Here is a 16,176-nt window from a genome sequence, read left to right as displayed (position 1 = left end):
TAATAAGACTTATCCAATAGGGTCGCGCATCAATAAATCAATATTTCATAAAGACATTATTCCATCACAACATATATCACAAACATAAATAACAGAAGTAAACAGATAAACACATGAATTTCTTCAACAGTCTTCTTTATTGATCTTCAATATGAGGTTACAGACTCAAACTGCCCTGCACACTCAACTGCAGAGGTTCGCGCACTGAGCTGCGGACTCTACTCTAGGCCTCCATGTACTCAGTTGTGGACTCTACTCTAGGCCTCCATGCACTCATCTGCGGAGCCTTTTCCCTTCTATCTACCCGCTGCTTACTTGCCCTTTTTTCTTCTCTCGAACATAGACATATATCTCTACCTTAGACTCTCTAAGACACACCTATTTATAGCTTTTTACATACAATCCCATGGTCTGCAGACTGTGGGTGGATGTCAAAACTGACTCGACTTTCCATAGACATGGGGTTAAACCATCTTTTGACTCCTAATTGGCTATGTGCTCCGCATCCACAAATTATGGAGACTTTACATCTTTTTATGAAAATTTACATCAAAACTTGGGTTTTTAACCCAAAAACTGACGTAGTGGACCCCATCCCAACAATCGGATGCTAAAGATCTGGCCGAACGGAAAAAGTGTGTGGCAAAGATGAGGCGGATAATCCTTGAGGTAGTTCAAGACCACATTGTCTTGAGTCTCCATGGGAAGGAAACTTTGTATGTTATGTGGAAAGAATTGACAGACCTTTTCCAGAACAACATTGACCATAAGAGGTTGGCACTAAAAGATTAACTTCGAAAAATAAATATGGAGAAAGGCGAGACCATTCCAAAATACTTGAACAAGTTCATGACCTATCGTGATGAGCTTGGAAGTGTTGGAATCACTGTTGTCGAGGATGATATGGTGATCCTAGATCTCCTGGGCCTTTTAGGATGTGTTGTGCTCTACAACAACCCCCCATTTCATATCATCTTTACTTATAAATATTAACGTATGAAATGGGTCCCTTAAGAATTTAATTTGGTATCAATGCTATTATAATCCAAAAAAGTCCAATAAATGAATAAATTCACTTTATAAAACTTTTTTGGATAAACCCTTAAAAAGAAATCATGTAATGATTTGTCATTGCGATAAAGCGATCGCAAGATTGCATATCGCAATGACACATGAATTATAATTAAGCACCCCAAAGCTTTCCGCCGATGCGCATTCGGCGCATTCGGCGATCGACGATATTCCATGTACATGTTATAATGCCCCATGCCAATAGTCCCGACGCGATATGCATTCGGCGAATTCGGCGACACGCTACAACAGTTGTGATGTTCCCAAAGACTTGTCCCGATGCGATGCGCAATCGGGAATCGGGTATCGGCGACAATCTCACCCAAGTCTTATTGCGCTCAAAGCTTTTCGCCGATGCGATATCGCATTCGGCGATCGGTGATATCCAATACACACCATTAAAGCGCACTAATCATACCCCCGATTGCGATCCGATAAAGCGCGGTTTTCAACAAAGAGCCGTTAAGTGATGGGATGGCACAATTCATTTGTAATAAAAGCTTGATCGCTCACGCAATCCTTCATCTATGCTCAACCGCCAAAACGTCCATTACATGCTTAAGTGAATCGTTCACCCAAATAACGATATAATGGGCATTTAAGGAATGACAGATTGAAAACGGCTAATTAATAAGATCATGTCCTAAAATCTTTTTACGGATTGTATCCGCGCTCATTTTAAAAGCTAAATCCTTCAGTTACGCATCTATTCATATGTGTTGTATCACTTAAGAGTTTTTAATCGCTATCTCTGTGTATTACGCCCAATTGCCTCTTTGTGCAGAATTCATTCATAGAAGCTAGGCCTGAGAAGATGGGAAAGAAGTCCAAGAAGACTGCAAGTGCTTCCGCAACACCAATTGCAGGACAAGCGGCCGCAAACAAGAAGAAGGGCCTAATATCCGATACTACATGCACGGGGCTCACTAGAGTTACTTGGCAAGGCACTTATAACCTAATTGAAGCTGAGCAACCAGAAAAGACAGTGACAGAAGCTAGTGTGGACTTACTCAAGAAGTCTGATGCAACTCTCAAAGATTTGGCCGACTCTTTCCTTCACAAGATAGCGGCCAGAGAACAGATTCTTCCCTATACAGACGTTGTGCGATGGGCGATTGAAGAAATCCCCATCTTGGACAGAACTTTTAATACCAGAGATGGGAGGATTTTCGGATCATTCAAGCCAGATGACCTAAGGCAAATGTATCATTTGCCCGAGCCAGAGAAAATATATAACAAGGCCTTCCTGGAGAAATTTGCAAGCGAGAATGAGATCGAATCTGAACCTATCAAGGATTGGAGGCAAAATCCCAACAAGCACAAGCACGAATCCTCCGGTAAGTACTCGGTCGATTCTTTGGCTTCCCCTTATTGTTATGCGGGGATTATGATGTGTAGGCTGTGGGGATTGCATGATTCTGCCAATTTTACCATTGAAATGGTTCCTTTAATGGAGGCAGCAGTAAACAGTTGGATTATGGATTGGGCTACTATTCTTTCGGATAAATTAGCAGTAGCTGTTCGTGATTTTAGATCTCAGACTGTTGTTTCAGAAAGGAAAATGCCCCCGTTCTACTATAGTGCATATATCTTAGACACCCTTTGTTTCAATTCCGAATTTCCAATTCTCGGGTGGAGGTGGACTGCACAGGACCCTTCAGCCATTCATATATATCATCAAAAATTGTGGAAGTCTTCTTATAAACACCACCTGTATCAAATCTGTAATGGTTTTATGGTGCCCATTTACTATTCCATTTTTGATAAACCCATTCCAAAAATTTCCTATCAAGCTTCCTTTGATTTACCATCAGTAGCAAGTTGGTTTGGAGAAGAAAATTTCACCTATATCAGAGTTTTCGGCAGTGAAGCCGACCCACATGTTCTTCCTCTATATGTTCTAGATAAGCTGCTAGCAAGGGAAATTGCATATCAAATCATGGCTGAGAGTACTACACAGACTCTCAAAAGAGAAAAGAAGAAGGGATGGCCATCTTTTCCCTTCAGATGTGGTGTTTATACTCTGCATGATCTTAAACACGCAGAAAAGGAAGCCACGAAGCTTCAGTCTTTAACTCTGGCCACGATCCCAAACAGACCATACGACCCAAAAAAGACTGCTTACACTGCATTAGAACAGGCCAAATTAACAAGGTTTGAGCATCAGGAAGATATGTTTGATGACCTATTCATTGCCTCCGAATCAATAGGTCATGCTAAAGAACTCGCTAGGATGCGATATAATGATGAGGGATTAACTGAGTTCAATAAACTCAGAGAACAAAGGTTGCAAACTCTGCCTCTGGATTTACTGGCAACAACCCCAGCGACATCATCAAGCGGACCTGTTCAGGAACAGTTCAAGGAATAGGAGGAGAGGCAGAAAAAACAACAGGCAGAAAGACAGAGAAAAGAACAGGCGGAGAGGCTAAAGAAAGAACAAGTCGAGAAACAGCAGAGAACACAAAGGGAACAAGAAGAGGAACATAAAAAAGAACTGGCAGATAGGCAGAAAAGGGAACAAGAGGAACAACAGAAAAGAGAACAAGAAGAACAGCAGAGGAAAGAGCAGGAGAAAGAGCATCAGAAGCAAACCACCGATGTCAATGTAGACACTACCATAGACCCCAAATTATTTCAAGAATGGCAGCAATTTCATTCCATCATCAGTGGATTGGAATGTTCAAAAGATGGGGACACTTCTAAGACAAATGATACGCAGGACATCACTTCTCCTCAGGTTCTAAGTGGAACCAGCGGCCCACCAAGTTCTAAGGAAGTTGAAGTTATTCCAAAAGACCCCTCTGACCAGATTATTTTACAGATAGAAGATATTCCGCCATTGGATGTTTTCTACAGCCCAAGACACAGGGCAGTTGTAAAGCGATCAAGGAAGAGACGAAGGATTGATCAACCTTCTATCTTCCCAGAACAAACGGTCACGGGTAATGTAGTATGGAAGGAGGAATTGGATCCCTCCGATGACTTAACAAAGCTATCACAGTATGCGGGCGCTTATTCGGTGGCAACAATTGACAAAGCATCGAAGGTGAGCCTTCTATTGAAAAATAAGGACCAAGAAATCTTTGCGTTACAGGCAAAATTGGTTGAATCAAAGCAAAGGGCAGCACAAGCAGAAGAACAGTTGCTGGCGCAACAGCAAGAGAACAATCAGTTGACTCAGCAATTGCAAGCGGAAAGGCAAAGGATTGATCAGGGTGCGATCCAGAAACAAAAAGAATTGTCGGAGGCATTGGAAAATTTGAGAGCGGCGAATGAGCAAATGATAAAGACCAAAGATGAGAAAATTGCTCAAATATCATCGCAGCTGGAAAAGATGAAGGGCGCGTCGCAGGTAAAAGAGTTTAAATCAGAGGCATTATTGATAAACAATGCGTTGATAGCTCAGATCAGACTCTTATGTCAACAGATCGCTCAAGATGAGCCACTGTGTGAGCTAACTACAGCAATAAATCAGCAGGTAGAAAAGGCCAGGACTGAACTAGATCAAGCGGACGAGGCCATTACTGCATATCTTGACTGGCAAGATACTGATTTGGGAAAAGTAGCAAATTTGCCCAGGATCATAGAAACACATAAAGATATACTTTTCACAGAATGGCACACTCAAGTGATGAAAGCAGAAAGGGAGGCTTCAAGATGTAAATCAACCGCCAGCAATCTAGTGGATCTAGTCAATAACACTCTTTACCTAGCCAATATGATTTCTCAATGTACACCGGGAAAGATGACAAATACAAATACATTAGAGCAAACATGCTACCCTGAATTAGAGGAAAAAGGAAGATTAATCGCTGGAGTTAAAAGCTTAACCTCAGATGCATATTGGCTCTTTTTAATCAAGCCACATACACAGAGATCTGCCCTAAAGTGCCTTACAGACGCAATCAGGTGTATAATTCCCGATATCCAAGATGCCACCTACGCTGCACAGCTCAGTTCATGCCTCAACAAACCCCCGGAAGTTGAGCCAATGCTTGCAATAAATCAGCTCAGATTCAAAGGAAAGCAGCCGACTTAATGAGTCACCCTCCCGCTTGCCAGATCGCCAACCAAAACAGGATCAAGAGTTATTGATACCAGCTTAGTAGGATTTCTGTTTAGTAGATATTTAAATTAGATTAGTATTTATAGACCCTTTCATTGTTTTGGAAAGGGTCGTAAAATTTTGTAACAGACTTAATAGGCTGAAGTTTGCACTACTGTGCTTCAGTCGCTATTCTTTTATGAAATTGGACCAGTTGTTCTGAATTTGACATCAAATTTTTTAATGCAATTGTGCACTATTGCCTTTGTTGAGGACGATTTCTGTGTTGGAGGAAGAACTGCTAATAGCGATTGATATTTGGGAATGTCCCGCAGCTCATATGGTACTTTTATCTACGTCTGAAGTCATTCCTTTTATATGAATTGTTATGTTATATATTCTTGCTATTGTTGAATACATGTATGCGCTGTAACAGCAAATCTCTATCTCAGCCCACTATTGGATGTTTTGCGATTTGCATTTTCCTTTAATCATGCATGTAACAATGATATAAATGATAAAGTGTAGTAATTTCGCTGTTATCGCTTTGTGTAACTATTTATGCACATCAATCTTGAATAATTTAATATCTATCTTTAAAGACAGATTCATCTATATGCCTGTCTAAAAACTCAGATCATCAAACGCTACACTTTAGAGATCGATAAAACCCCGGGGTAGATTATAGTTGTTATATTCCTGCTGATAGTTCTAGTTATTTGCTTATCACTAGCATAATCTATAAGTCGCTCATCCATCCCATTTTATCCATTTCTGGGAAACTGGTCCCATTATCCCCAGTCGGAGCCACTATTCCAAACGGAAAAGGAGTTGTACTAAGGTCCGGACCGGGTGGTTTCCCCTATGTTGTTGCAGCGATTTTCGAGGCATCAACAGGATGATATGGTGATCCTAGATCCCCATTCAGTTTCAGTTAAGTCCAGTTTAGTCGAGTTTGACTCTAGTCATTTATTAATGATGTTTCCAATGTAATGTTTGTTGGAGAGATTTTATCACGCAAGTTCCTAATTGCAAATTAAACGTGGATTATAAGAGCCTACTTGTATTCCAACGCTAGAGTTGTAGAAGAGTTGACACTCCCGTTCCTTTGCTCCGGCCGGTCACGATCCTCACGATCTCCGTGAATGGACACCTGCACATGCAAAGAACGACAAGAATACAAGCATAAAATCCAATAGATGCAATTATATATCGGTCAGAAAAGATATAACTCAAACATCACCACAATGAACAACAAGAATGGAACCATAATGATAGTCATCTATTATTGATAATCAACAAAGGAGAATACAACCATAGTTCTGACGTCAAATCCTCCTTTGGCTGGGTGATCAGCTACATATGCCCTTCAAAGCTTGTCGGGATTGGGAACAAGCCTCTCTCTCTTTGATCATGAATGCAAAGAAGACTCTTACAGCAATCTCTCAGACTTCTGACAGTATAATTCTCCCTATGCTCAAAAACTAGCTTGTCAAATGCAACAGAACAAGCTTTTATAGATGGAGGAGGAGGAAGAGATACAATGAATCCAGACATCCATGGGATTGGCATTATCCTTGAAAAGCTATTATGGATAAAGATACGATGAATCTCGACATCCATGAGATTGGCATTATCCTTGAAAAGCTTCATGAGTCGAAAGGAAAAAACTTTCGGGCGTGCGTTTGTTAAAAAGCTTTCCCAAACTTCGTTGGCGCAGGTAAGACTCTGAGACAGAGCGCCAACTGGCGCGCCCTCTTTGGAGAATTTCCCCCATTGGTGCGGGTGATACACTGTGGATCCGTGCTAATGGAAAAAGGGGACTTTTTAAGGATATTCTGCAGGAGATGTCTTCAAGGCATATGAAGTCCATACTTAGGGGAACATAATGCAAGTGTTTTCAAGTTATGTCACTTCTCACAGGTCCCGGAATGAGTCCTCCAAAGTGCGGGAAAGGGATAACAGGGACGGTGACAAATGGTGACAAATTACTGTGTAACAGTCTTCTTTGTTTCTCTGTCTTCTGTCTTCGGTTCTTCCTCTCCGTGTGTCTTATGTTCTCTATTCATGGCTTTAAGGCCATTCGAGCTCATGGTTGTTCGGTTCCTCTTCCACCTCCGTCGGATCGCCTACTGCAGCTGTGCTTGGAGTTCCCTATTGGGCGTCATCATCACGCTCAAAAGGAGCAGCCACATGTCCTCCTGTAAACTGCGCCAGCCTGCTTCGTCAATTCAATTCTTTGGCTATGTCGTGGAATGAGTCTTCTGCCACCGTGGCGATCAAAGAAGACCTCAAATTCTTCTAGATCACGGCCTATTCCCTCGTTAAATCCGGTCTTGCCATCGGGCACGGTGTCAACCGTCAGATCTGGATCCCCTAGATCCAACGCCATCCGCTCATTTCGCACGATTGACTTGCTCAACCGTTAGCGCGCGATGAGCGGCGGTTTTCTCTCTCCTCCGCTCGCCACGCATCGGGCGCTGAGTGGAATCCCTCCACTTTCACCAAAACTGCTTATCGCTCAAGGATGCCCCCGATCAATACTGCCGGTTTCGGAGTGGGTCTCGCCTTTTAGATTTCCGCCTTTTCCCCACAGTTTTCCCGGCTCTCCATGCGACTGAGCGCTTGGGACCTTCCCATTTCGAGGGTTTTCGCCCAGCGATGCGCTAATCGCGCATCAAAAACTCCCTCTGTTTCTCAATCTAGGCCTCCCAGGGGTTAATTTGCCTCCTGTGCAGTCTCCATGGGCCTCGGTCAGCGCGCTTTGACCGAGGTCCTCGTCGTTCCATGCTGGCTGCCAACTGCCACTGGTGTAGAGGTTTTTTTATCGATGTTCTCTCAATTCTTTGATGTCTGTCCCGACCTGATGCAGTCAAGGTCCTTTTAACAATTCTTCATGGATCCAATTCGGATCATGGCCTTCCCAATAAAAGCTTTTGGACCACCAAAAGTTGGTTTTTAAGCATCGACTAAGTGAGGATATTATTTTCTCACTTGCCCAATCTCAATCCAATTTTCACTACTTGGCTTTGAACCTTTGAGTCCAATCCTGAGGTACTTCACATCTCCCCCGCGCGTCATCCCCACCTTCCTATCCAGTACGGTGTTTTCCTGCAATTCATTAAGATATTTAGGTAGCAGGTCATCGATAGAAGGCAATTGACTTTGCTCTTCAGGATCCTCAATCATTGAAGGTTCAAACAATCTCAAGCAATTTGCATTTACGACTGAGTAGATGTGCATGTAAGCTAGTAGATCAAGGTGAAAATCATTTTCACCAATCTTCTCAAGTATTTTGAAAGGTCCATACCTTATGGGCTTGAGATTTTTACCTTCACCTTGCATCCTGTCCTTGCTGATATACAACCAGACCTGGTCACCAACTTGAAAATTATGCTCCATCCGATGCTTCTCATTCCTAGCCTTGTATTTGGCTTGACTCTTTTCCAGCTATTCCTGTACTGCGTGGTGGATCTCCTGGATCTGTTCAATGAACTCAGTTGCCCTGTCCACATCACTGTGTCCATCAACCATGGTATCTTTACCAAAGACAAAATCCAAAGGAGACCTTGGTGTGAAACCAAAACAGGTCTCAAAAGGAGATCTCTGTGTAGAAGAATGTTTTTCTGTGTTGTAAGCATGCTACACATAACATAAATGTTCATCCCAAAGCTTAGGATGTTTGTTGCAATACCCTCTCAATAACTGGATAACTGTCATGTTAACTACCTCTGTTTGGCCATTAGTTTGTGGGTGAAAAGCTGTGCTTTTCTTCAATTTGGTGTCCATCAGTTCCCACAGACTTGACCAAAACTTCCCCATAAATCGGGTGTCTCGATTAGATACAATAGAAGTGGGTAATCCAAAATGAACCCATACATGTTCAAAGAACAATTTTGCAGTCCGTTCAGTTGTAATCTGTTTATTGCAAGGTATCAAAATACACATTTTGCTGAACCTATCCACAAAAACATGTAGATAATCATGACCTTTCCTAGATTTAGGTAGTCCTCCAACAAAATCCATGGAAACACTTTCCCAAGGGTGAGAAGGTACTGGTAAAGGAGTGTACAAGCCTAGTTTTCTATTACTGGGTTTGCTTTTAGCACACATAGTACATCCTCTTACATATCTAGAAACGGTCTCATTCATTTCTGGCCAATAACAAAACCTTTGCAGTTGTGCAACTGTTTTACTTACCCCAAAGTGACCTGATATTGGAGAAGTTTGTGCTTCCCTAATTATCTTTATTCTCTCAGTTTGTGGAATGCAGAGTTTCCCACAATGATATAAGAGTCGGTCCTTCACATGATAGTCCAATTCTTCTACTCTTTTTCCTTGACTCAAAGTTGCATATACATCTTTAAAGTCTATATCTTGAGCATATTGTTCAATGTAGCTTTCATGTAGTACATAATTATGCTTAAGTATAGTAGATGCATTTACAATGGGTGTAGATAACATGTCTGCAACTTTTTTATGTATGTCCTTTTTATATCTGATGACTAAATGAAACTGTTGTAGAAAACCCATCCATCTGTAATGTCTTGATTGTTGCAACTTAGTTTGGGAGTGTAAATATTGAAGTGGTTGATGATCAATATGTATTACTGTCTCTTTGCCCATTAAATAATGTTTCCACTTTTTGACACTCTGAACTAATGCATACAATTCTCTATCATATGTAGGATAATTAACTACTACAGGATTAAAAGTCTCAGAATGATAACATATGGGTTTACCGTGCTATGTCAACACTGCTCCCATGGCATAGTCACTGGCATCAGTTTGGATCTCAAATGGTCTTTGCAGATCAGACAGTGCTAGTACAGGGGCTATACTAATCTTTTCTTTCAAGGTGTCAAAGGCTTTTTGATGTTTGCCTCCCCACTGAAACACCTTGTTTAATCCTATTAAAGCATGTAAGGGAGCTGCAATTATGGAAAAGTTAGAAATGAACTTCCTCCAATATTGTGCTGCTCCTCAGAAGCTTCTCACTTTTGTAGCAGACTTGGGTTTAGGACAGTTTACAATGATTGCCACTTTAGAGGGATCTATCTTTAATTCACCAACCCCTACTATATGTCCCAAGTAGTTTAGAGATGTCTTGCCAAATTCACAATTTGGGAGTTTAACATTAAGTCTTTCTCTTTTCAAAACATCTAGTGTTTGCTTAATATGCTTTAAATGTTCTTCCCACGTTTTACTAAAAATCAGAATGTCATCCAGATACACAATAACAAAATCATCAAGAAAAGGTCTGAGTACATCATTCATTAATCTCATGAAAGTAGCAGGAGCATTAGTTAAGCCAAAAGGCATAACCAACCACTCATATAATCAGTCTTCCATGCATCTTGCTCTGCAACTTTGACCTGATGGTATCCACTATGCAAATCCAGTTTGGTGAAATAAACAGCTTCCTTTAATTGATCTAAAAGATCATCTATGCGAGGAAGGGGATAACGATTTTTTATTGTTATCTTATTTAGTGCTCGGTAGTCAATGCACATTCTCCACGAGCCATCTTTCTTTCTCACCAAAACGATTGGTGACCCACATGGTGATGTGCTAGGCCTGATGAACCCCTTCTCGAGCAACTCCTACACCTGCTTCTTGATTTCAACATTCTCTAAAGCTGACAACCTGTACACCCCAATGTTAGGCAATGGCACATCTTGTTGCAAAATAATATCATGTATTATTCCCCTTTTGGGTGGCAGACCTTTAGGTTCTTGAAATAAGACATCATACTCTGAAACGACCTTTTCTATATCAGCTTGTTGTTCAGCATTACAGCCCTCAAATACATTGGTTTTATCAGGTTTCTTTTCCTTTACAACCATCAGTAAGCATTGTTTGCATGAATTTATCATTCTTTTCATCTGCCCTGACTTTATGAGAGTATAATTATTCTTGAGCTTATGATCTCTTACAAAGTATTCGATTCCATCTTTAACAAGCAGATACTTGTTCTCAGCTCTATAGAAAATAGCCTTTCTATCATACAAGTAAGGACTTCCTAAAACAATTCCACATATATCCAAAGGAATTATGTCTAACTCCACCTCATCTACAAATGATGACCCAAAAGAAAACTTGAGTTTGCACTGTTTAGTCACTTGTAGTTGTGCTTTATCATTCAACCATCCTAACGGGTATGGTTTCTTATGAGGTGTAGTTGCTAATCCCAATTTCTTTACAATTGCTTCATAAATTAAATTTACTTGTGAGCCACTATCAAATAGAGTATCAATATTTTGATGTTTGTAAATAACTCGAATATGAAAAAGCTCATGTCTTTTTCTCTCATTTTCTTCATCAATAACAAATTGAGCAGGATCACTAGTAGATGCTTCAGAATTCTTACCTTTTATACCTGTGGCTGCAATAGTTGTTTCATATCCCGAGTCTGACCCCAAATCTTTTTGAATAGCTGCATCAGTCTTCTTTTTCTTGCCCTCGAACTTCTTAGGTCTCAGCTTTGGATGCAAAACCAACAGTGCTCATCATCATGCCCATCCTTTTTACAGTGAGTGCATGAAACTTTGCTTTTCTGTGCAGTGTTAGCCTTCCTTGCTTTCCACTTCTGCTTTCTTTTCTCCTTGCTCTTGCTTGCAGTGGGTTGGGATGGTCCCCCAACTTCTGGATTTCCATTCTTTCCTCTAGCTTCTAGGTGAGTAGCTTGTACAGATACCTCATCTATACTAGTGGGATTGAACATGAGGATGGTATGCCTCATGTAGTTGTGTAGACCACCAATGTACTTCAAAAGAGTTTCTGGTGAGTCTAGTGAGATTCCTAGAATCAATGCTCTCTTTTTAAATTCTTGAGTGTACCCTTGCACATTTTGCCCTTTCAATTGTCGAAGAGTTTGCCAACTCATCATGGCTTGTTGCATGTAGGCCAATGGATAGAACTGCATTTTAATTGCAGAAACAAATTCACTCTAAGCAGAGATGGTCTTACCATGTATTTTCATGTTAGCTTGAGCTCTACCTTCCCACCAAACCAATGCAGTGCCTCCTAGGCATAGGCTTGCTAGCTGAATCTTTCTCTTGTCTGAGTCTATGTTCTGTACCCTACAATAAACATCAATTTGTTTAATCCAATTTTCCAACTTTTCAGCATTTAGCTCTCCATCACATATAGGCAAATCAAATTTAATATCTAGCTTGATCAAAGATGCCTTCTTGTTGTGCACAGGGCTATTAGAAGGTGTGATAAAGCTTTCCTCTTTCCCTTTTCCTTTAGAGTGGTCATGGGAATGAGACTCATATTCTTCTTTGTGTTGTTTAGATTCTGATGAATCCTCATCCTTATGCTTTCTAAAGTCCCTATACATTTCTTCTACCATAGACTTTATAGCTAGGAAACTTTCTAGGAATTGAGGGTCTGGCCCTACAGGACCTTCTTCTGACATTGTCTTCCGAGGATAGACTCTCCCAATTTCAGGATTAGTTTAGACCAACTCTCCTTCTCCTAATTTAAGCTTTGATCTAGTGAGCATTCAACAGCTAAACTAACACAAGCTTGTCTAACCTTACAACCTAAGCTCTGATACCACTTGATCTGATAATCACCCTATGAGTGACCTCAGTTAAAGATTTAATAAATGAAGGTATTACAGACTCATGTGCTGGTGTGTGTCCATGTTATTTAGGCAAAGGATCGATCAGATTGCAAATACACAGACACTTGAAATGGAAAAAGAATAGAGAAATACAGTAAGTAAATACAAGAACACAAGAAATTATTAAGGAGTTCACCCTATCCTCCAGGGCTACATCTCCGGTCTAGCTCTTAGTGGTGGCCTTATTTTATTGTGTCTTAAGCAGAGAATTACAATGCAGGAGCTCAATATGAGTCTCCTGAAACAGGTTTGCTTGGCAGGGTGGTCCTTGGATTCCCCAAGCCACTAAAGTGCACAGACTCTTTTCCTACTTGCCCTTTGACCTCTTTGGTTTGACAGATCCTCTAAGGGATGGCTTGAATCTCTCAAGCTCTCTGGTGCTTGACGCTGCCTATGGTCAGCTCGTCCCTCTGTCTTCTTTTTGCTTTTCTTTGCTTCACTGTCTTCTTTGCTTCTCTGTCTTCTGTCTTCGGTTCTTCCTCTCCGTGTGTCTTTTGTTCTCTATTCATGGATTTAAGGCCATTCATTCGAGCTCATGGCTATTCAGTTCCTCTTCCACCTCTATCGGATTGCCTACTGCAGCTGCGCTTGGAGGTCCCTGTTTAGCGTCATCATCAGGCTCACAGGGAGTAGCCACATGTCCTCCTATAAACTGCGCCAACCTGCTTCGTTGGTTCAATTCTTCGACTACGTCATGGAATGAGTCTTCCGCCACCGTGGCGGTCAAAGCGGACCTCAAATTCTTCTAGATCGCGGCTTATTACCTCATTAAATCATGTCTTGCCATCGGGCGCGATGTCAACCGTCAAATTTGGATCCCCCAAATCCAACGCCATCTGCTCATTTCGCACGGTTGACTTACTCGACTGTTAGCGCGCGATGAGCGGTAGTTTTCTCTCTCCTCCACTCGCCATGCGTCGAGCGCTGAGTGGAATCTCTCCGCTTTCACCAAAATTGCTTACCGCTCAAGGATGCCCCCGATCAATACCGCCGGTTTCGGAGCAGGTCCCGCCTTTTAGCTTTTCGCCTTTTCCCCACGGTTTTCCCGGCTCTCCATGTGACCGAGCGCTTGGGGCCTTCCCATTTCGAGGGTTTTTTCCCAGCCTGGGCCTCCCAGGGGCTAATTTCGCCTCCCGCGTAGTCTCCATGGGCCTCGATCAACGCACTTTGACCGAGGTCCTTGTCGTTCCACGTTGGCTGCCAACTGCCACTAGTGTAGAGGTGTTTTTTATCATTGTTCTCTCAATTCTTTGATGTCTGTCCCAACTTGATACAGTCAAGGTCATTTCAACAATTCTTCATGGATCCAATTTAGATCAGATGCGGTGAATTAAGTTTTCCGTGATGGGGATGGGCTCCTCTAGCCATACACACCCACCATGCACCAGGTAGAGCAGTTGCCTCATGATGAAAATTGTTATTGGGGCGCAGTGGAAATGCGACACCCAAAGCAGGTTTAGTAGCCCTGCCTTTTCCACTCTGCGCAACCACTTTCGCGGCTCTAATTCAGTAACCCCCACCGCGATGTTTTGCTTAGGCTTCATGAGTTGTGCAATCTCTAGGTGAGGGAACTTCTCGTGGTCAGCGAGGTCCTAATCTTGAAATTTTAAGTTAGGCACCCATCCCAGGTGCGTGCCCTCAAAAATGATGTTGTCTGGGAGGAGTAGGGCTTGTAGAGAGCTCTTGCTCTCGTCAAGATCCTTGGGTACTTTAGCCTTCCCCTTCCGCGAGGAGATATCGGCAGGCAGCTTTATTGGAGGGTGCCCAGGCTCAGTTTCCTCCTCCATGCCTTCGTCCTCGTCTTCTTCAATGATAAGGTCCTCCAGGTCTTCCTCCTCTTTGTCAGTTTCTATGTTAACGACTTTCCCCTTCTCCTCCATTGTCAGCTTGGTGCGCAACGAGTTTCGCGGGGACACACGTACGGGAACCATTGCCTGTTTGTATTTCTGTGTTCTTGGCGTACATGATGATTTAGGGATTTCTGCCACAATCCCGGCACCTTCAGGGGCATCTCCCATAATTAGGGCTTGCGCGGCCTCTTCGGCAATCATCTTTGTGATATCCTTAACTTCCTCAGATGTTGCCATTGTGTTCAACCAGAAATATATCACTCGCGTATTCAGGGGCTCAATGAACGTTCTACACAAGTCAAACACGGCTCTACTCAGGCTACGTGAGGTATACAACTACTCAAATCGCAAATGACCAAGTGTGGTTTGCTGGGAAGCCCTTTGTAATTTATAGCACCTTTTGAATTTGAATTCAACCATTCCCCTCAAATCCGGTTCATTAATGCCCCCTTCGCAGTATATTTTCCCAAATCTTGCCCATAAATCGCGTCTTAAATGCCTACCGCCCGCTCCATTTGGTCTCAAGTCGAGCATCACATCGTGAATAGTGACTTTAACGGTCACTTTTTGGCTAACCCACGTGGCAACGCAGCCCCCCGCGCGGCCACAGACCCTATGACTCTTTGCTTCTACACGCAGCTCCAACATCACGCAATTCCCATGCATAGTAGTTTATAGTCCCGTGCCTCCTTTCAACTGCCAAGAGCACTAATATTGTACTTTCCACGACTAGTGAGGTGGTCGCGCCACCTGTATAGGGTGTCATTCGGTCATCCATCACTTTTTCTAGAAAATACCCACCTTTTATTGTTACTAGCGACGTCGCACACTTTATCATCTGTAGTGCGCCACCTTGGTTGATTCGCTTAGTAATATGTGGTCCAAGCCAAGGCATCAAACTGATCAATTCGCGACAATAGTCCTCAAACTTGTCAGCATGATCATGCACACCTTGTTTTATCACCCTGTTCTTCTTATCGAGAAAATCTTCCTTTATCTCATCCTCCAGCTTCTTGACTTCTGCTTTTATTAGAGAGCTTTTCTTCCTTAATCACATCCTTTCTTTCTCAAGTTCTTGGAGCCTAAAATTGCCCTGTTGGATTTCTTCTTCCAAGGTTCTGCGAACTATCGTATCTATCGGTGTTGTCATGCACGGACTAAGCATTTCATGCTCTATGGGGATTATAGCATTCGCTTCATACTCCAGCCTTGGAGATGCCTGCGTCGTCAGTTTCTTGCACCCAGTCCTATAAGCCCATAGAACCGTTAGTATGCGTCAGTCCGCTTCACATTGTGGGCCTTGTTCAGCGCTTCACACACTTTGTTAAAGGCTTCTACGTGGATAACATTCTGTGCACTTGGTCTTTCCATACTTCATGGTTCCAATCGGAGGGGTTGTTCGCGCCATTTCCCTGCCAGCACCTGCTTACTGACTATATCTCCTAACACGAATATTGTGTGCTTCTACACAGGTTTCGCACCATACACCTACATCCATCTAGATAGGTGGGTGCGTGGACCATTTTGTCTTGAAATCTTATCTATCAATCACATCTGAGGCTTCCCAAACTGCA

General features: G+C 42.3%; 1 pseudogene; it reads right to left on the bottom strand.

Moving 5' to 3' along the window:
• Positions 1 to 14,839, bottom strand: part of LOC149258503 (uncharacterized) — a 42,474-nt pseudogene extending 27,635 nt beyond the window's left edge.
• Positions 14,840 to 16,176: the final 1,337 nt, after the last annotated feature.

This window comes from Pinus tabuliformis, chromosome 6, assembly GCF_031772625.1.
Source record: "Pinus tabuliformis cultivar Carrire ecotype Pingquan chromosome 6, CPIR1, whole genome shotgun sequence".
Taxonomy (NCBI): Eukaryota; Viridiplantae; Streptophyta; class Pinopsida; order Pinales; family Pinaceae; genus Pinus; species Pinus tabuliformis.
This window is presented reverse-complemented; position numbering and strand designations above follow the sequence as displayed.